This window comes from Ambystoma mexicanum, chromosome 1p (genome assembly GCF_040938575.1).
Source record: "Ambystoma mexicanum isolate Mex_15411 chromosome 1p, UKY_AmexF1_1, whole genome shotgun sequence".
NCBI classification, from domain to species: domain Eukaryota; kingdom Metazoa; phylum Chordata; class Amphibia; order Caudata; family Ambystomatidae; genus Ambystoma; species Ambystoma mexicanum.
The window spans coordinates 1,413,750,034-1,413,771,448 of NC_090921.1; positions in this window are offsets into that span (position 1 = coordinate 1,413,750,034).

Consider the following 21,415-nt stretch of genomic DNA (forward strand, 5'->3'; position numbering starts at 1 on the left):
CTCTTTACTAACTCGAGCAGCAACCATATAAACAAGATAAACCTGGAAAACAAAATAAAACTACAAAGTCCAACGAAACCCAGTAATTTTTGTAGTTCGTTTTCCATAGGATAAGCAAAACCACGTGATCCACTCTTCCAATCAGTGTCACTTCTCCCTTATAACATCCCATAACTCTGAAGTCCTTCCTCTTTCTTTGCTGCTCGAGCAGCTGAGATAAGTACCTTTTCATCTTACTGTTCGAATGTTTTGGAGTGTATATGTGTAAACCTCAATCAATTACGAACACATCTATTGTCTGAATGTGTTTCGGGTATACGTGTGTGTTTAAGTTCATACGCGCGTGGAATGTTGGCGGAGCATATCCGCGGGGAGGACGCGACGGGACCTTTGTTCCGGCGTCGCTTCCCTCGTTAGGAGGCACTGTGGGCACGGAAGTTCGCAACGGCGCGACGGGACCTCGGGAGTTCCGGCGCCGTTGTGAACTTACGTGTCAGTGAATGGAGGCAGAGCGCCAGGCTCCTCACAACTTTTAAAACTAATTTTGATCCCTGATTGTTACGGAGCTCCCGGGACTCAGCCACTCAGCCGTGTGTACAGTGGGGACTCACCGGCTCCTTATTAGCAGTGCACGCCACCTAGTGGCTGAAGCGGGTACCGCAGGCAAGTGGACCCTGCGCAGATAACTGCAAGTCAGTCTAAATACATCATTCCCTTATTCTGCCACTGAGGAGGAGGTGAGAGAGGCTTAGACCTCCGCTTGACGGGCTCAGTCCCAGGTAAGACTGCTGTTCTAGGAGGGCTCGCCTAGCTTCACAATACAGATATTGACGGGGGCAGCCCAAGCAAACTGCACAAGGCACCTTCACAGTATAGAGAGGCGGTGAAACCATGAGCGACTACACCGACGACTCTGACGGCCCTCATGTCAGTGGGCGCCGCATGAGCGAAGCAGTTCAAATGCTGCAAAGTGCCGAATGGCCCCGGGAAGAGAGGGGCATATTGCGAAGCTTGGCAGCTTTGTCCCAGGGCAAAGCGCGCAAAAAGAGAGGGGGAAGTAGACATAAAACCCGCAGGGGCCGTAACGCCCAGACCCCCCCGGGTTCACCCCACAGATCGGGGAAAAGGAAGGCGAGATCCCGCGACAGACGGAGCACTAGCTCGAGCGAGTCGGACGACGACTACTGCAAGAGCAGCTCTAGGTCTGAATTTTACACCTCCTCAGAAGGCCAATCCTCCCCGGAAGAGGAGGAGAGCCAACCTAAAAAGAAAGGCAGGATGGAACAGGAAGATCTTCTCAGGGAGGAGTTAGATCCCGATGAGCTCATTCACCCCAGGTCCAATGAATGGGATCCTCCGGAGAAGATCGCGGAATACCTTAGACGGCGCCTGCGGGCACCTTTAAGTAGACAGGCCAGATCTAAATTGAAGGCCGAGTGCCCAAGGCCGAGAGTCCCGGACGGGGTAGCAGAGACCCCGGAAATTGATGAGAGAATTCTGACGTTCCTGGGCCGGTATGGCAGGGACGTGAAGAGGGGCATCGACAGATCCTGGCGGTCCTGTCAGGACAAGGTGCTGGACATGCTAGGGCCGGTCACCAAGATCTGGCAACTGGCCGAGGAGGCGAAGGCCAAGAAGGAGCCCATGGACCCAGGCATTATATCCGGCTGGGCTCAGAGGATTATCTGCCTGCTCGGTAACGCAAATACAGCGTTGGCGACCGAAAGGAGAAGGTCGATCCTAATGAAACTGGACTCCAGACTAGGGGAGATGGCGACATCCGAGCAGGCCACAGCCGCGAAGGGCAAGCTCTTCGGGGACTTGTTTATCAAGGACATGGCGAAATTCGCCAGTACTTATGTATCGATGGACAGGGCCCAATCTTCCCTGAAGAAGATTTTCGGTCGAAGAGTCCAACCCCTTCTTCCCTTCTAGGGGAAGAGGCAGGGGCAGGGGTTGGAGGAAAAACGGAAGGCAACAACACCAGAGTCCCCCAGGTGAGAGATGTGAAAGTGATAGAAAGGTCAAATGCAAGTATTCCTCCAGTAAGGGGGAGAGTGAAACTGTATGTAGAAATATGGGAAGAGTTGTCTTCAGACGCTTGGATAAGACAGACCGTAAGAGGGTTTCAGTTAGAATTCTGGCGGGAACCATATCAGGTGGTACGGCCAAGAAGGATAAATTTCAGCAGAGAAGATGAGGTCCTGCTAGACAAGGAGGTGGAATTGCTAAAGGCAAAGAATGCAATCGGTCCAGCCTCAGAGGGACCAGGGGGTTTTATAAGCAATCTGTTTTTGGTCAAGAAGAGACACAAGGTCAGACCAGTGATAAACCTGAGGGGTTTACATTTCTTTCTAGTGTACAGGCATTTCAAAATGGAAGGCATCCATCTTCTAAGGGATGTTCTCCAACAAGGAGACTGGCTAGCAAGGATAGACCTCAGGGATGCGTATTTAACGATTCCTATCCGGCCAGAGCAGACAAAACTTCTTCAGTTCCTTTGGAAGGGACAGAAGTGGGAATTCAAATGTCTCCCCTTCGGGCTAGCGTCGGCACCATGGTGTTTCACCAAACTCTTGAAACCAGTAGTGACACACCTGAGAGAACAGGGGATCAGGCTAATTATTTACCTGGACGACATATGTCTAATGTGCCAGGACAAAGAAGTTCTAGTTCGACAGGTCCTGTTAACCACGGGGTTATTACAACAGCTGGGGTTCCTGATAAATTGGGAGAAGTCACAGTTAGAACCAGCTCAAGATCTGGAATTTCTGGGGTTCAGCTTAGAGACAACGCAGGGCATTCTCAAATTACCCCTAGCCAAAGTCAATTCAGTCAAGAGGGAGATCAAGGTCATGATAGCGAAGCAAGAAGTTTCTCTGAGAGAAATAGCGAGACTTATAGGACGTCTGTCATCATCGATACAGGCGATATTTCCAGGCCCCCTGCATTACAGGGCGTTGCAGAGGTTGAAGATCAACCATCTCAGAAAAGGGTTTTCTTACGAACAGAAAGTGAAGCTATCACAAGAAGCGAGACTGGAACTAGAATGGTGGTTCTGCCACATGGAAACCTGGAATGGCCGGGCGATATTTGGCTCATCCCCGGACCTAGTGATAGAGTCCGACGCCAGCCGCTGGGGATGGGGAGCCAGATGCGGAGATCAGTCGACAGGGGGGAGATGGTCGAGACAGGAACTGGGTCTCCACATCAATTGCCTGGAGCTTCTAGCGGGCTTCTTCGCAATTCAGTGCTGGACACAGAAAGCTGCGAAATCGTCCATTCTTTTGAAAATGGACAACGTTTCGGCAGTCAGATATATAAATCGACTGGGCGGAACAAGGTCACAGAAGCTGACGGAGATGGCCAAGGAGTTTTGGCAGATCTGTCTCCAGAAGGGGATAAGCGTGAGAGCAGAACATTTACCGGGGGAGCTCAATCTGGTAGCAGATTGGAACTCAAGATATCTGAGGGACTCCAGCGACTGGCAGCTGGACGACTCAGTATTCCAGGAATTAATGCGCCGCAGGGGTCCCTGTCAGACGGATCTCTTTGCTTCCAGGTTGAACAGGAAGCTCTCCAGATTTTACAGTTGGAGACCGGATCGGGAAGCGACAGCGACGGACGCTTTTCTCCAGGTCTGGGGACCAGCAAGGGCATACGGGTTCCCCCTTTCTCCTTGATAGCACGCACAGTTGCGCAGGTCAGACGTCAGTTAGCAACAGTGATTCTGATAACACCAGACTGGAGAGGCCAAGCTTGGTTTCCGGACCTTCTGGAACTGTCGTTCGAAGCCCCTATTCGGCTGCCAGCCAGGGAGGATATACTGCTGAACCCGGCAGGAGAGATTCATCCATTGGTCAGGTCAGGGAGCCTGAGTCTTCTGGCTTGGGCGATTTCAGGGAGAACTGGTCTAAACCAGGACTTTCAGGCACAGCTCAGGAATTCATCAGGGAATCTTGGGATCCAGCGACAGGCAAGGCATATAGAGTGGCATGGCATAGATGGAGTAATTGGTGTCTGGAGAGACAGGTTGATCCCGTATATACAGATGTAATACACATAGTGAATTTTTTGGCAGCGCAGGCAGCACAGGCGAAGGCCTACAGGACCATTAATAATTATAGGTCGGCGATTTCAGCAGGCCATGCGTACATAGACAGTAAGCCTGTAGGCGAGCATCCCTTGGTGTGTAGGCTTCTGAAAGGCATTAGGTGTATGAGACCCCCAGCTCCCAAGTACTCTCGTTTGTGGGATGTGAGTATAGTTTTAAGAATGTTTCAAAGTTGGCCGGACAATGAATTCTTGTCTCGGAAAGCACTGTGGGCTAAGTTAACTACCCTTTTGTGTCTTATTTCTTGTAAAAGGGTCTCGGACGTGAGAGCTTTAGAAACGAACAGAAAGTCCTTTTCTCCTTCAGGGGTAATATTTTTCATAATGAGGAGAACTAAGACGAATATTAAGTCTGTAGAATACATGGCCTTCCCGGACAAGCCTAAGTTGTGCCCAGTTAGGCGTTTGAAAGTGTACGAGCGAAAAGCAAATGAAGTGAGGCCCGCGGGTGTAAGCCAGCTACTAATAGCGATTAGGAAACCTTTTAGAGCAGTAGCATCAGCCACCTTAGCTAGATGGGTCAAGTGGTGCATGGCCGAGGCAGGCATAGACGTACAACAGTTCGGGGCACATTCTACAAGGGGTGCTATGGCATCGTCCGCCTTTTTGGCAGGGGCTCGTCTGGAAGATGTCCTAAAGGCGGCAGACTGGTCTAATGAGGAGACCTTTAAGAATTTCTATTTTAGACCAGTGGAGCGAGTAGCATTGTTGGTGGTAGGTAAGCTTTAAACAAGCATAATCTGAGCCTCCGAGTCTTGACATAGAATACAGATTTTCCACACATTCGTTACAGAAAGTCATGATTCTATTAAAGACTCGGAGGCGAAAGATTATTCCACCCAATTTCAATCGCTACGATATAAGTAATTTTATCATGTTGTAATAATGCAATTTTGTTGGAAATATGCAATTTCGTCTTGACTTATAATGGTATTGCTATGCGATTGCCCACCCGTCTATGAGGGGATTTCTAACGACTTATGTTTGTTTCAGGAGCGGAACAGAAAACGACAACTTGAAAAGATTGGCCGGAACAAGTCGCCTACCGGTTGGGGCACGAGTTTGTCAGTGCAGCGAAAGAAAGAGGAAGGACTTCAGAGTTATGGGATGTTATAAGGGAGAAGTGACACTGATTGGAAGAGTGGATCACGTGGTTTTGCTTATCCTATGGAAAACAAACTACAAAAATTACTGGGTTTCGTTGGACTTTGTAGTTTTATTTTGTTTTCCAGGTTTATCTTGTTTATATGGTTGCTGCTCGAGTTAGTAAAGAGAAGTAAGAGCATAATCTTTCGCCTCCGAGTCTTTAATAGAATCATGACTTTCTGTAACAAATGTGTGGAAAATCTGTATTGCCTTTTCACAACCACCCACATTTCATAGGACAAAGGGCATTAGCCTCCCAAAAGATCAACACGTTAAAATGTGCAGATGTAAACTCCAAGAACTAATAGAAAGGTTTTCCCTGAAATTTGCAGTACCGAAATTGGACATTTCACCTTAGTTGTTTTTCATCAGGTTATGTAGTGCAGTGGTGAGTTGTCCAGCCTGCAAACCTGATGGCTGTGGTTCAATGGGGCTGAGTCCACCCTAACCTGGGCAAAAAGAACGGAAGCAAAAGAAACGCGCGTTCGCATTGAAAGTCAGCAAAAACAAATGAAAGGTGAAGCAAAATAAACACGCGTTATTTTGCTTCACCTGCACATAGCTTCCAACCATTTATGTCACAAAGGCAGGTGAAAACACCCGATTTTATTTTTGGCGGGTGAGAGGCCCATTGAAACGAATGGGAGTGCAGGAGGCTTGGCGGGTGTGTCAGCTGTTTACAAGGCGGGTGACACCCGCCAAAAGCGTGTGAGTTGAGAGCTATGCCTGCATTCTTTTTGCCAATGTGCTGGAAGCCTTACAGTCATTGCTGCAGAGACAAAGCCACACTCAGACAGGGAGTCCAAGGCGGCGCAGCCCTGCAAGCATAACACAAAAAAAAGCAATCAGTGAAAGCTGTCACCCACCAAAATTCCTGAGATTCCAGGATCTTTCCCGGAGACCTGGAGAAATGGTTAATATTCCTGAGTCTCTGGGAAAAATGCAGAGGTTAAGCAGGTATACTTATGTGTGACATTTAGATTTTTCGTGTGACTTTTTGAGTGACACTTAAAGGGGCTTGGGATGCAGCAGCATGATTGCAACAGCTGAACAGAATACATACATGCCAACCCTCCCGATTCTATGTCAAGACATGGAGACTCGGATTCTATTTGAAGACCGGAGGCTCGGAATATGCTTCTCTTTCATTTTAATAACCCAGCAGCAAATGTACAAACCAATAAAACATGAAACAAAAACTCATAAAAAATACAATAACCATTGTTTTGAGTCTTTTTGTAGTTCTGTTCTTATTGGTCCTCCAAACTGACCACATGATACTAACATCCAATCAGCATAGTCCATAACCCTAAACCATACTCTCCCTCAACTTCACGTCCTCTTTCTTTGCGGCTCTGTAGCGAGTTAAGTGCCCTTTTATAATTCCTTATGAATGCGTGTGTTTGATGACATTGTGTTTACTTTAGGCAGACCGCACACATGCTCGTCACTATCTAGGATTTGGCAGAGCATATTCGCATTGGTTGCTGAGTGGTTAGAAGTTGCGGTTGTGACGGGGCCAGTGCTCCAGCGACAGCAACCTTGCGGGAGAACCACAGAGGGCACTACAGTCACGGAAAGGGAAGCGAGATGGGACCACATAGTTCTGGTGCTCCCTTCATTCCGATGACCGTTAGAGAGGTGAAACAGCACATTGAGCGAACACTCAGAGTACAACAAGTATCCTGCCCCTTGAAACGAGCGAGGGCTGCTCCAGTGGGTCTCCCATTCACCCAAAGGAGGTTGTGCCCCTCACCAAGATGGCCAGTGGCATAGAGCAGAGGCGGCCCCATCCAGAGGCCCTCGCTGGAGCCCAGCCTCCCCATGCTCCGGATTGGTTAGATCTGCACCAAGCCTCTGCATCACCACAGAGCCGATACGCACAGCGACAAAGGCACACAAGCAAGGCTGGAGCCGGTTTGTGCCGGAGTATGGACTATCCTGCCCTGCCTTCAAACTTACTCATTCCCCAAGAGTACCCTGCCCCAATGAAATGAGCGAAGGCTACTCCGGTGGGTCTCCCATTCACCCAAAGGAGGTCGCTTCCTCATCAAGATGGCCACCAGCATCTACCAGAGGCTGCCCCACCGAGGGGCCCTTGCTGGAGCCCAGCTTCCCCATGCTCCAGATTGGCTATATCAGCACCAAGCCACAGAGCCAACAGGTGTAGCCGGCAAATGCCCCCCACAAAGGCCCACAAGCAAGACTGGAGTCAGTTTGTGCCAGAGCATGGACTATCCTGCCCTGCCTTCAAACTTGCTCATTCCCCATGAGTACCCTTGCCCTTGAAACGAGCGATGGGCTGCTCCAGTGGGTCTCCCATTCAACTAAAGGAGGTCACACTCCTCACAAAGATGCCCACTGGCATCTACCGGAGGCTGCCCCAACCAAATGCCCTCGCTGGAGCACAGCCGCACATGCTCCAAATTGGATAGATCTGCACCAAGCCTCTGCTTCACCACAGAGCCGGCAAATGCCCACAACAAAGGCCCAAAAGCAAGACTGGATCTTGTCCAAGCTTGGCCGGCGCTCCGGCCAACCCATGATGCGCTGACTCCTATGTCTGTAATCTAGAATTCTCTCCTACATCTGAGCCACAATTTACCTAAAGTGATGGAAGAGTTGTGAGACTCAAAGTCCATGCTGACTCCTGCAACGTCCTACAAGGTAAGGCAAATTCTGCCTCTCAAGACAGTCTTGCTTGCTTGGACCATTGCACCAATGCTATATACTACCCCGCTATCCCACTCCCCTCCCCTTTTCTACTGCCATGTTACCCTGGGTCTAGGCTGCTGTACTCCACTCAGCACTGCACCAGCCCGCAGAAGCCACCACTTCTACCCCCCGGTTCCTGCTGCCACCTCTACCATATTAGCCCCTTGCTTGTACCCCGTGGTGGAACTCTACACAACATGCTGCTGAACAGCACATAAAATCTCCATTGTTTGGTGTGACCCCAATCCACTAACTTGCGCGTCCTCCCCAAACCCATCCCCTTCCTACCCAACCTCACACCTACGCCATGTGCACCTCGCACCTTATCCAGTAGTCATACACCTACCCTACCCAGCCCTTCACGCTTCCTTCATGCCCTCTATCACATCACCCCTAATCACAAAGCACTCCACTTGCAACAAGGGCTCAGTGCCGGCCTCACTTGCCCATGCATTGGAAACCCAAGTTCCCCCTCACCTTTGCTAGGCCTCTCTCTCTCCATTGTGGGCAAGTCCAGATGCTCAAGGCTTAACTCCTGTACCCCACTTCCCACCCACCCCCAATGTACGCTGCACCTCTCCTTCAACACAGCCCCATCAGGCTGTAGTGCTAAGCTGCACCCTGATAAATGTACGCTCACTTGGAACTCAGGCCATCGCTGTCCATGACCTCCTCATCGACCACCACCTGGACATTCTTGCCACTACGGAATCCTGGCTCCATAGCACCTCTGGCCCGCTTCTCTATCTAGCCATTCCCCCGATTACTCCATCTTCAGAGCACACTGCCCTAATCCCCCAGGAGGTGCCATTGCCCTCATTGCCAAATCGTCCCTACAAATCAGACCAATCCCTACCCCTCCCATGCAATACTACTCCTAAAACTTACTATTGATCCCCAATCCACATGCAACCTAGTACTCCTCTACTGGCGACCCAACTCCCTCAGCCCTCCAGAGTCAGACATCCCACTCCTTATTACACCCCTCATCAAGACAACTTCCAAATTCATTATACTGGGTGACCTCAATCTGGGATTCAATGACCCACTGATGCTAGATAGGCTGCACTTGCATATTCACTTGGACAAATTAACTTCACTCAGTTGGTCTCCTCTCCTACACATGCCAAAGGTTGCATCCTAGACTGGATCCTCACCAGCAATACCAGCATTGACATCTCCTCCAACAGTCCTGTACCCTGGACGGACCACTTCCTAATAGAGTTTGGATTATTTCACTCCAAACCATTAAGTACACCTACACCCCTAACTAGCCCAATACTGATACGCAACACCCACAAGCTCATGCATGATATACTCGGGCCTAATCTCCAGACCATGCTCACCACCCCATTACCTGCAAACAAGGGCCCTCAAGTCTTAGCCAACCATTACCATCAGAGCCTCCTCCATACTATGGTCCAGCATGCCCCTCTCAAAACCAAAATACCCAAACCGCACAAGCCTGGTTCACAGATGAGCCTGTCACACTCCATGGAAGCAAAAGAGCCCTAGAACATCTATGTAGGAAACATCCCACCCCGTCAACTGCGAAAACCGTACAAAAAAGCTGTAGTCAACTAAAAAAGCTAATTCCTATGAGTCCAGAATCTCCTATGCCAGTTCCAACGCAAAATAACTCTTTTCTACACTAAAAGAGCTAGAAAACCCAGTCCTCACCAGCACCTTGACTCGGTCGGACAAAGCCTGGTGCCCCCCCATCCAAGCCACTCTCGCCAACAAAATGAAAACACTATGGAGCAGCCAATCCCATCACAGTCCATCTTGGTGTCCCCCAAGACTCCGGCCTTTCATCAATGCTCTACAATATTTACACCAAGCCCCTATTTGAACTCCTTGACTCCCTCTGTATCATCAACACCAATTTTTCCGATGACTCCCAAATCCTCACCCTATTACAATCACACCTGTGATACTGTCGCTAAAAATAGGGTATTTAGTACTATTCAAAGTTGGATGGTTACTCACAATCTTTGCCTTAATGATGGCAAAACAGAGCTGCTCATTAAGGGCTCCCCCTATGTCACAAAAACCTTGACATGACATTCTCCTCCTTTTCCATTGATTGCACTCTTATACCTGTCCTGAAGCATGTCAAAACCCTGGGAGTTTATCTGGATGCAGATTTATCTATGACCAAACACATCAATGCATTGACCTCATCCACGGCCTACACCTCTGAGCTCATCTCCTTGAGTAGACAATGTCTTTCACTGAGCAATTGCCTAACGCTTGCAAGAGCTATCATCATTAGTAAACTGGACTACTGTAATATACTCCTCATGGGTACTTCTGCAACTAACCTTTCCACACTTTTAACTTCTTCAAAATAAAGCCCTGCATGCAGCATTGGGCTTACGTCGCCCAAACCACATCTCAGAAACCAGGTGAGAGGTCCACTGGCTATCCATCAAAGCCTGCATTGACTTCAAATCTTTGACCACTGCACGTTGTTGTAACTACAAAGAGGCCCCCTCTACCTCAACAGCAGCATTGCCTAGAAACATCATGTGCACGCTCTACCATCATCCACCAGCCTCACTCTTTGGATCTATCTACCTCCCAACATCAGAAATGAGTGATCCCACACAATCTCCCAAAAATCTGTGAAAACTTGCCTGTTCATCAAATATGATTAATGTCTCAATTTCTGTACCTACCATTTTCCTACCACTGTACAAACACCATGATTCCTCTGGGTTTGGGTGTTACACAAATGAAATACATAAATATAAATAAAAGTTGAGCACTTTGTCTAGAGCCGTGGTATTCACACTTTTTCATACCAAGCCCCCCCACACCCTTGGGTCAAAATATTATTTCAGCCCACACCCACCTAGGGCCCACCCCCCTAATGGGCCAAAAACAGGGCTCAAAATTAAGATACGGTAAGCAGAGCTAAAAGCAGTTCTTGAGTATCCAGCATTAACCAGTGACCAGGAGATACCACTGGGGAACGAGGAGCTAGTACAAAGGGTTCAGCAAAACTAACTTCAACATAAAATGGAAACATTTCCTTTTGACTATCATTTGTGACCCGCTTATGCTTTAAATGTCATATTGATGTTCCCTAGAGTTTATTTATAGTATGTCCCAAAGGCACAGGTTAATTGACAACTATGTATTTGTGCGGCATCAGTTGGCATGGGGAGCCAAAAGTAGCCCCTGATAGCGGTTGGTGCCAAGCTAACCAGGCTTTTCTAGGCTACAAGGGAGATCCAAATAGCTCCCAGCTCCTCTCAATTTCAAACCCTGCAAAGGATGCCCACAGGGCCCCAGGCTCTTTAAAATATAAGCATATATTCTACTGCTTATATTTTCTATTAAAAGCAGTCACCAAAAAACCTTTTTTTTATATTAAAACAGTCATCTTAATCCCATTTGAAGAGTCTGGACATCATTTGGGAGAGCCCCCCAGTTTGAAGACCACTGGTCTAGATGGATGACGGTGTAGACAGGAAGGCCAAGGAGTAGGCTTGAGCACTATACGCAAGATGATAGTTTTGGTAGAGTGGTTGTAAGAAAAGGACACATTTTCTGTATATTGAGGATGGTAATACAAGCAGCAGCAGCAGTGGTAGTGATGTATTGTTGCAGTCGTAAGTCAAAGAGGACACCAAGATTAAGAGCCTTGGGTTCAGGTACAAGAAAGTCCCATGGGAAGGAGATAGAAGAGTAAATGTTAGGGATGGCATTGCAAGCCGGGAGAAAGATGTATACCATTTCTGAAAAGTGCAGCATGAGGCAGCCGAGAGCCATCCAGTATTGATTTGCAGTGAGACAGTCCATAATCAGTTCTGAGATGGCTTGGGTGAAAATGTTTTGAGTGTCATACCAAAAAAGGTGATAGTGAAATCTCAAATAATGGTGAAAGCCCAAATATGAGATACGTCTTCTGATGGCAAAGATATAGATAGTGAAGAGCAGAGGTCCATGGACTGATCCTTGGGGACACTGAGAGGGAGAGGGGTAGGTACAGAGGATTGTCAGGTCCAAGTGATTTTAAAGGATCGACCTTCCAGGGGGGAGGCGATCCAAGCAAGAGCAGATTTGCAAAACCCTAGGTCCTGAAGTGTGTGGAGTTGAGACGAGTGGTTGACAATGTCAAAAGTGGCAGAAATGTCCTTACCGTGGAAGCCAGATTAAAGTGGATTTCATTTAATTTCAAATACAATATTTAATTTCATTAATTTCATTTTATCTCCAAGGCCATTATCTTCAAGAACTCAATGATCCGGTCGAAGGCCACTTACTCTAGGATTTTGGAATAATGGGGAAGGAGAGAAACTGGGAGATGGTTTGCTGATGTTTGTGGGTCATCACATTTTTTCTGCAATATAGGTAAGAGAGTTGCAGATTTGAAGGAGGCATGGAAGAGTAATCAGAGAGCTAAATGCAAGTGACTGAGACAACTTCATTAACCATTTTGGGAGAAAAGCAGTCAACATGAATGTAAAATGGATTAGCACTGCAAAGGATGGGTGCTAATTCAATAGGAGATGTTGGAAGAAGTTGTTAAGAGTAGACGACGTGGGGGAGAGGTGGTTGAAAGAAGAAAAGTTGGGGTGGGAGACAGGGGAGGGGTAGGAGTGTGGCATGAATTTGAGAGATTTTAGAGGAAAAGAAGTGAGTAAAGTCATTTGTTGATAGAGGAGGTGAAGGAAACTAGCCTGGGAGGTGTAAATACTGATTGGAGGGTAGATGAAAGTTTGTAGAGGTGATTGTGAAGGGAGGACATGGATTTGGAAGAGTCCAGTGCAGAGGTCACGGCAGCAAGGGTTTTTTTGTAGACTGGGAGTAGGGAATGTGTCTGAAATTTTTGCCAGTGTCGCAGGTCACAGCACTTTTTTGTGTTCAGTGTCTGGAGTTCAGAAGTGCTCCAAGGCTGAGGATGGGGACAGAATGGTGTGAATGTGCAAGCAGCACAGTGTTGGCCAGATAGAATCATATGTGTATAGTGAAAGTCAGAGAAAGCAAAGTCAATGGAAGATGCATGAATAGTGGAAGGATACATGAGAGAGGTCCTCAAATCATTATGGTAAGGGCTGAGGGTGAATTGGAGAGAGAGCGAGAGGCATGGAGGCTGGATGTGGAGAGAGTGGTCAGAAAGTAGAGGGTTATGTTTAAGTCCAGTGGCTTGCGGAGGTTAAAGTCCCCCTTCATGACAATGGGGTCTTCAGAAGAAAGTGACTCAAGCAAAAGGGTTACATTAGGGAAGACATAGTTGAGAGGATAAGGTGAACAATAGAGAGCCAGAACAGTGAGATGAAGTGGAGGCAGGAGTTGAATACTGGCATATTCAAAATGGGAAGAGTTGATGGCATTAGGGGGCAGAGGGGCAGTATTGAGGGCCTTATTAATTAGGAACTCCACAATGCCACCTTCCCCAACATTTCCGAGCGAGTGGTAGAAGGTAGTTTAGACATTGTAGAGAGCTGCTAGTGTAGCAGAGTTATTGCGCCTGGAAACACTTTCTGCTGTATAGGTGCCATACACATGTCCAATAAGTAAAGGTGGGAGATCCATGTTTCTGTGATCGCAAGAAATTAATGTTTAGAGTGAGATAGGTGTGAGATGTTGCAGATGATGACCATGAAAGAAAACATTGGAGAAGGAAATGTTACTGATGAACAACAGGTGTCTTGAGTATATGCGTTATATAAAGACATTCTTGTACCCCTGCTCTGAAACCTCCCCTGTGTATTATTCCCCTTGGCTAGGTGGAATGGAGTACACTGCATTTTGATACTTGAGTACCACACAAATACTAGGGGCCCTATTCTCATCCAGGAGTTAAGTACCGAAAAGGACGTTAAAAGGCCTAATGTTAAGACCTATTCTGAAGGTGCCGCATTCCTCCGAAGTCAGAACGAATGAGCCACTTTCAGAATACATGTGGCGGTTGCTGGGATGGGAAGGAAACCAACCTAGCAACCGCCACATTCGTAAACTGGCTTTTTGGAAGCCTATTCTTGTGGCACTCTGCCAGTTTAATATGTGTGCTAAAGTAGCGCACATATACGGTACGCTTTTGGTGCCGTTAAACTAGAGGAGTGCCACAAGAAGCCTTGTTTGATGTAAATGAAAGTGTTCATATACACCCGTGTGTTGTATATGGACACTTTCATGTACACCAAAGCAAGCAGCTTCAACGTTGTAGGATGCAACGTTGAAGCAGCTTGCTTTGGTGTACATGAAACTGTCCATATACAACACACGGATGTATATGAACACTTTCATTTACACCAAAGCGAGCAGCTTCAAAGGTTGCATCTTACAACGTTGAAGCTGCTTGCTTTGGTGTAAATGAAAGTGTTCATGTACACTGCATGGGTGTATTGTAACACTTTCAGTTACACCAAATCAAGCAGCTGCTCGCTTTAAATGAAAGTGTTGATATACAACATAAAGGTGTATATGAACACTTTCCTACACACCAAAGTAAGCAGCTTCAACATCCTGCAATGTTGAAGCTGCTCACTTTGGTGTATAGGAACGTGTTCATCTGTGTTCTCTGCAGCATTTTTGTAAAATAACGGATATGTCGTTATTTTACTAAAATGCTGCCGAGATTGGATTGCGTCCGTTTAAACCAAAAACAGGCACAATCCTCACAGATCACTCTCGAGCTCTACGAGGATGCCCGGGCCCACTTGAGAATAGTAGTGGAGCCTGCGGGTCCTCTTTTGGTGCAGTGAATTGTGCTGTTTAGCACCTTCACTGTGCCAAGTTGAGAATAGGGCCCTAGATGTCTGAGAATTGGCAGTTGTGGGGTAGGTTGATGAGCACATTGCCCTCTTATCAGAATCAGTTCACAGTCCTCAAAAATGACTCTACACTTGCAGAAAGTAACCATTCTTTGGACCACAGTAAATGAGGGACACATGCTGAGAAGGAGCACCCAGTAAGGGCACAAACTCAGTCAGGTGATCGTCCTGCAACCAATTATTGGGCATAGGGCAGAAGAAATAGGCTCCCAGGAGGACCCTACCACCTCAATTAAACAGATAACCCTTCCCCTTGCCATGCTCCCAGATATGCAATTGTCAACATAATGAAGGATGTGCAGTGGCAGTAACTGCTGACATCCAAAGTTTTGGCAGAGCTGCCTGGTTTTCAGTTTGTGTATGTTTGACAATTCCATATGTCCAATGCGCTGATAGGCATTATGAAGGAAGAATTGCAGATACGCATTTATCTTAAGTACAAGCTATACATTTAGATATTTTATTGTCTCTGCTCTGGCACCTCTCCTTGCTGGAATGTGATAGCATACAAATGTGACAGTTGGCAGGTCTGGAACCTTCCTTTCCAATGTAATGTTCCACAGCCCATCCTCGGCTCACCCACAATCGCTGTTTAAAATGTTGCTGTCCTGCAGACTTGAATCCTACATGCTCTCACTACTGCTCTTTGGGGGCAGCATTGGGGGAGCCTTGCTAGTACTATTCGGGATATCATCCTTAGGGGTACTCCAGAGCTTTCAAGTTCCCGCCTCATGGTCATGCGTGAGAAGGGCAACGGTCCTGTTTTTTCCCCTTTGAATCAGAATAGATGACCTTTTCATGCATGGCCACAAGAAACATGGGAGCTGTGTGTCCTACTCGTGAGCACCCTGCTTAGGTGAAAGGGCTTGGTTGGCCATCCTGACATACAAAAGTTACCCGTACAAAAGGGTGCTAATCACTGGATTCCTTCTGAAGTCAGCAGACATGGGAAGGAGCTGGAGTTAGATAGGCCAATGGAGAGGGTTCCACCATCTTGATTTATGGTAGGAGTAGCCCTGGTGGTTTTGCTTACGCATTGTGGTTCACACACTCTCCCACCCAACTTCCCACAGACGAACTGCAAGCACAGGGTAGTAGGCAACTTGAAAAATAAAACAAAAAATGTTATTACCTTTCCTGCAACACGGGATGGGCTACCCCCTCATTTCCTATCTTCCTGATCTAAACACTGTGACACATCTTTGTATGTCGCCCCTTCTCCACAAGCTGAGAGGAAACTCCGGGAGAGATACAGAGTTCCGCAGAGTCGTGCCCACGCCTAGAAGAGACTGAACCGTACCGGAGCCTCGTGAGGAAGTCCTGTTGCACGGAAGACGTGAACCGAACAAAAAAGTATGCAGGGAGTTCGAAAGGGGCAGGAGGTCCAGAGAAGCTGGGAGAGGCTGTGAGAGAACAGATTGTGAGGATCGGGGAGCGTAAAAGCCAGAGAGTAGAATGTGCTAGGACCCTAAGTGAGAGACATATAATACGAGGGTCTGGGACCCTAGCCATGAAAGAACCTGCAAAGGGAAAACGTCTACCTACTTTCAGAGAGGTGGGTAGTGTGACTCCCTCGATGCAAACCTCTACCACGATATTATTATTAAAACCGGGTAAGGATCAGAGGGACTGTGCCTATTATAGGCCAATATCTCGGTTGAATATTGATGCAAATATCGATTCAAAAGTATTGGCAAACCGCTTGGCCCCACTGCTCTCAATGCAGACCAAATGGGTTTTGTCCTGGGAATTAAGACCCCCCCCGCATTAGGCGAGCCCTGCACCTGATAAAGACTACCCCCATGAATTGCGGAAAATTAGCTCTTTAAGCCCTAGATGCCACTAAGACGTTTGACAAGGGGGACTGGTCCTTTATGCACCTAACTCCAGAGGCCTTTCATTTTGGGCCCTGGTTTAGAAGAATGATTGCGGCCATCTCTACTTCCCCGAATTCTTTACTCCATTATAACCGGGAACAATCTTCACCGATCCCCCTTACATGCAGAACACGACAGGACTGCCCCCTCACCCCCCACCTTGTTCGCCTTAATCATGGAACCGTTGGCACAGATCAATGCAAAGGGTTATGGTTTGAGATTCTTCGCACAAGGTATCCCTATATGCCAACAATGTATTACTCTCTATTACTAATATTCGGCCTTCTCCCCAAGAAGCAGGCTTCGAAATACATTTATTGGAAACCGGTGGCATTGGGGTTGGGGCTATCCCCACAGGATGTCTCATCTGTTCAATCCCTCTGTCCAATCTGCTTGGATACTAAATCCGTTGAATATCTGGGGGTTTGACACACGACTTCCTCGAAAGACCTCTTTGTAGCTAACTTCCCCCCTCATCAAGTCATTAGAAAAGGACCTAGAGAAATGGGCAAGCCAAGAGATTTTGTTGATGGGCAGAATCACAGCAGTCAAAATGAACATACTTCCTCGCCTTCTCTATCTTTGCTCATCCCTCCCAGTGGAAATCCCGAAAAACGTATTGGACCGTCTTCAACGTAAACTCCTAGGATTTATCTTGCGAGGCAAGAAATCTAAGGGTTATGATGGGAGGTTCCCTATTGGGGGGGTTGGGGTGCCCGATGTACATACATTTGCAGACGTGTCACAAATATTTCACCTGTTAATATGGATGTCCCTTTCACCCCATCCGTTTTCTGCTCTTTATCCCCCATGCCCCCATGCTACATGGAAACAATGGCAGAATCTGCTCTCATCAACTAAGGTCACTCTGAAGTCATGGGACGAGGCTTTGAAACAGAAAAAAGATCCCTAGAGGCAAGGGCCCATTATCTCCAATCTTTGGCAACCCTACCTTCTCTCTGGGTATGCACTCAGAAGCTTTTGGGAGCTGGAGGCGGGGCGGTCTTCAAACATTAACTCATCTATTTGAAGAAGTTCAACCCCGCTCATTTGAGGAATGCAAAAAGTCGTTCCAACTCTCGGAAGCAGACAGGTTCTCATATGCTCAGCTAAACCACTAGATCACACACCCAGAGACAAGGCAAAAGGCTACACAAATTCTGAGCCCAATTGAATTAACGGCCTTGGAGAATGCAGGGATGAGCAGGGTCTCCAAGGTATATAAACTCATGAGGCAGGATTTGCAGGCTTCTCGTCCTGCTTACATGAGCCGATGGGATATGGATTTGGGCCACCGGCTGGAGGATCAATCGTGGTTAGATATTTTGGACAGGGGACACTCTTCCTCCAGATACATGACCAACAATGAGTGTGCCTTAAAACTCTTATTTCACTGGTATTATCCCTGAGCACAGATACATCACCTCCAGGCTTCGACACTTCCCTCTTGTTGGCGAAACTGTGGGGCGCTAGGCTCATACTATCACATGGGGTGGGACTGTCCACTGATTCATTCCTTCTGGGAAACCATTGTGGCAATCATAGAATCTATCACTGTCAGCAAACTCCTGATGTGTCCCAAAACTCTTCTCTTGGGGTCCCCCAGTGAGGAGGTGTACCCTAAATCTGGGGTGCGGGCGAAATTACTGACACATTTGTTGTTGGCTGCACGCATTACAATCACCCACCATTGGAAATCAGTAGAGGGCCCAGACCTTTCTGTATGGTGGATTAAGGTATGGGACATGCTGGTGGCAGAGAAGATTACAGCTGCAACGGAGGGAAAGATCCACCAGTTTGCCTACTGGACTACGATCTTAAATACCCAGCATTGACGTTTAAACCCCTCATGGCGGGACTCTTTTTGCTCCCGGGTGAAACTAAGAAACATTTTAGTCCCCAGAGTAAGCGGGATATGCAGGGATTTGGGGGGGATTGCTCCTTTTTGTGTATTGTCCATCCAATTAGGCGGAAACAGGATGAGTTATGTTGAATGCTGTAACTTTTATGCAATGGCCTCAATGTTATGTATTTCTTGTTTTTTCCATGTTCCAACCGATTAATAAAAATACAAATTTAAATAAAAATGATAGCCTTTTACAAGGTCAAAGCGGTATTGAATATATATCATCAAGACATGTTGTAGTTTGTACGATGTTAATATTGAAAAGTCCAATAATCGATCTTTACTTAATTCTTCTGAACTCAACATTCCTCGAGATTCAGCATTATTCCTTGTGTGATTTCTTTCTAGTCTACATACTGTGAAGGCATCATGAAGGACACAGACAATAGATTGCCTTATTTGGGCATTGATTATTGTTGTGTGAAACATAGTTCTGTATATCTTTTAACTGTCTCACATAAACATGGTGTGATGCCAAATCCTTATATGGACATGAACAGCTTGGTAACCCTGGCAAGTAAACATGTTATCACTTATTTTATAACTGTATGGATACCCATGTTTTGTTTGCAGGTCTAGTTTAAAGTTGCATCTACAAATCAGAATAAACTTGTTTTGTAATCTCATTGGAGATATAGAATCTTCAGAAGGTCCTATAACATTGTATATATGTGTGAGCCAACCTTCTGGAGTTGAGAATCAGCTGCAGCAGGAGGGCTTCTTTTCTTTATGAAAATAAATACTTCAGGTGGAGAAACGTATCTAGCTCCTGGGATTCACTTACTTCAGAATGGTGATGAGCTAAAGTGTACTAGAAGCCCTCCTGCACCTTCATTGTGCTCCTCTGCTTTCTGCTCCTTCTGGACTGGATTTTACCTCCTCCTCCTGGGGCACTTTCTGCTATCCAAGCGCTTTCTCGGGACATTTAATCTGTGGCTTTACCTCTCAGGTGCCACGGCCACACACCCAGCAGCACCCAGGAGCTCATCCCTTTTCACAGAGCCACTCTGGTTTCCTCTGTCCTCACTGGCGCCTCACCGTGGACTGCCATCCCGGCACAAGTTGGAGGTTTTGCAACATCAGTTACTTGGTTTGGCCCCCTCATTGTCAGTCAGTTCAGAGTGCAGTACCCTACTCCACTTTGAGTTACCTTGTCAGCGTTACCCACGTTGCCAGCAAATCATCCTGTTCTGCCAACCAATCTAGGCAAACCTTATACAGCCGCCATTCGCAGCTGACCTTCTTTACTTTTGCATACAAAGCTCGGTTCACATGGACTAGACAGTTCCCTGCTCCATTTCGCCACAACAACTTCTTCAAACACTTTCTTCTTTTCCTATACTTTGCATCCTCATCTTGGTAGAGTCTGTATACTTGGGACGCTATGCTGATCTGAATTGCTATTGCATTCACCCGTAGTACTAATGCTGGCTTATCTTTCATGCCTTACTTGTCACTCATATCGATAGTTGTTGAGGATCATCTGTCAAGTTATTATTATTAGTTTGTCATAGCCATCATTTGCTTACTGCCTCCACCACATACCATTATTAACTTTATAAGGTCTGTATACTTGGGACGTTATGCTAAATTGAGTTGCCATTACATTCACCATTAGTACAGATGTTTGCTTATCTTGCATGCCTTACTATTGACTTATATTGATAGCGTTGGAGCATCATTTGTCAAGTTATTATTATTACTTTGTCATAGGTGTTATTTGCATACTGCCTCACCATGTTCCATCATTAGCTTGGTAAGGCCTGCATATTTGAGACCCTATGCTAAACTGAGTTGCTATTTCATCTACCATTGGTACAACTGTTTGTTATCTTGCATGCCGACCTGTTCACTCATTTTAATAGCTGCTGTGGTTCATCTTGCAAGTCATCTTATTACCTTGTTATAGGCTTTGCTTGCGTACTGCCTTAAGCTCTCTGTAAACGTTTCTGGTTGTCTACGCTATCAATTGTCATGCATGAAAAACTTACCCCCTCATTTTTTACAAAATGCGGGCGAGCCCTCAATAACATGGGAAACTTGGAGGGACGACTTTTTAGATTATGTCACAGCCATCCATGGTCCGAACTTCAACATGGAAAGGCGCAGAGCACTATTAATGCATTGCTTGGGATATGAAGGCAGAAGGATACTAAAAAAGCCTTCCCCTCACTTCGTAGGCCTCTGGTGAAGGGTCAGATGCACCCACTTCTTATGAGTGTGTCATTTTGAAAATTAGCAAACACTACTAGTAGCATTTAAGTTTTATCTTGCAACGATACTATTTCAGCACTAGAGAACATGCTAAAGATGAATCTATTGACAGGGTAATTCATAGATTTCAGCGCAGAGGCAGCGCACACGAGCAGCACAGAGAGGCATTGTGCACCAGCGTACGCCAGCCGTGTGCGCTAAACAGCATTATGGCGCACTGCGTATTCATGGAACATCAAAGCCATTTTGAGGGCTGCCGCAGAGAACATCCCGCAGCACCAGTTACACCCCCAAGAATGCCCCTTGCGCAAGGATAAGGCATTGAAATCCCCAATGCAGCGCAAAGGTCCGCGCTAACCCTGCACCAGTTCATAGGGCTGGTGGAGTGGGTGCTCGGGAAGTTTCACACGCGATAGGCCTTGGCCAAGTGGGGTATGTGTATTCTCAGGAGTGCGCGGGAAGTCTTACACGCGATAGGCCTTGGCCAAGTGGGGTACATGTATCTTGGGTGTGCGCGGGAGGTTATACACGCAATAGGCCTTGGGCGAGCGGGGTACGTGTATCTAGGGGGTGCGCGGGAAGTTATACATGTGATAGGGCTTGGGCGAGCGGGGTACGTGTATCTGGGGGTGCACGGGAAGTAATACACGCGATAT